Raw genomic sequence first — 1,212 nt, 5'->3', positions numbered from 1 at the left:
TGCCCTGATTTTTGTTATTTCTTCTTGTCTGCAGGGTTTGGGTTTTGTTTGCTGTTGCTTAAGTGTGTTGAGTTGCCGTGTTAAGTCATTTATTTGTGTTCTTTCTGATTTTTTGATGTAGGCACTTAGAGCTATAAACTTCCCTCTAAGAACCGCTTTCAGCGTGTCCCAGAGGTTTTGTTGTGTTGTATTGTTCTTTTCATTTAATTCCAGGAATACTTTTATTTCTTTCTTAATTTCTCTTTTGACCCATTCATTATTCAGGAGTGTGTTGTTTAATCTCCATGTGTTCATGTGGTAATTAGGGCTTCTTTGGGTGTTGATTGTAAGCTTTCTTGCATTGTGGTCTGATAGAATGCATGGAATTATTTCAATCATTTTGTATTTGTTGAGGTTTGTTTTGAACCTCAGTATACGGTCGCTTTTGGAAAAGATTCCATGGGGTGCTGAGTAGAAAGTATGTCCTTTGGTGCTTGGGTGGAATACTCGGTAGATGACTGTTAAGCCCATTTGGTTCATGGTACTATTTAATTCAGATGTCTCTCTGTTAACTCTCTGCCCTGTTGACCTATCTAATGGAGACAGTGGGGTATTGAAGTCCCCTGCTATTAATGAGTTGGGGTTAATCTGGGTCTTAACATCCTGTAGTATTGTTTTGATGAAGTCGGGTGCACCTGAATTTGGTGAATATATGTTCATGATTGTAATATCTTCTTGATTATTGTTCGTTTGATCAGAATGAAGTGGCCTTCTTTGTCTCTTCTGATTAGTTTTAGTTTAAAGTCTATTTTGTCAGATATTAGAATTGCTATGCCTGCTTTTTTCTTAGTACCATTTGCTTTGTATATCTTTTCCCCTTCTTTCACTATGAGATAGTGTCTGTCCTTGAAAGTGAGATGAGTTTCTTGCAGACAACAAAGAGATGGGTTTTGTTTCTCAATTCATTCACATATTCTGTGTCTTTTGACTGGGGAATTCAGTCCATTAACATTTAAAGTTATTAATGAAAGATCGGTATTGAATGCTGTCATTTTTATTTCTGTTTACATTCTTGATATAGCTGCACTTTCCACAGTTATACCTTCATTGGATTTCTTTCTGAAATCCCTTGTGTTTAGTCATTCCTTTCTTCAGCTCTTTGTATTGCTTCCAGAACTCTCTGAAGGGCTGGATTTGTAGACATGAATTCCTTCATCCTATTTATGTCATGGA

The sequence above is a fragment of the Nannospalax galili genome, unplaced genomic scaffold, assembly GCF_000622305.1.
Source record: "Nannospalax galili isolate Female #2095 unplaced genomic scaffold, S.galili_v1.0 scaffold305, whole genome shotgun sequence".
NCBI classification, from domain to species: Eukaryota; Metazoa; Chordata; class Mammalia; order Rodentia; family Spalacidae; genus Nannospalax; species Nannospalax galili.
The sequence above is the reverse complement of the archived record's forward strand: the minus strand, read 5'-3'. Positions refer to the sequence as shown.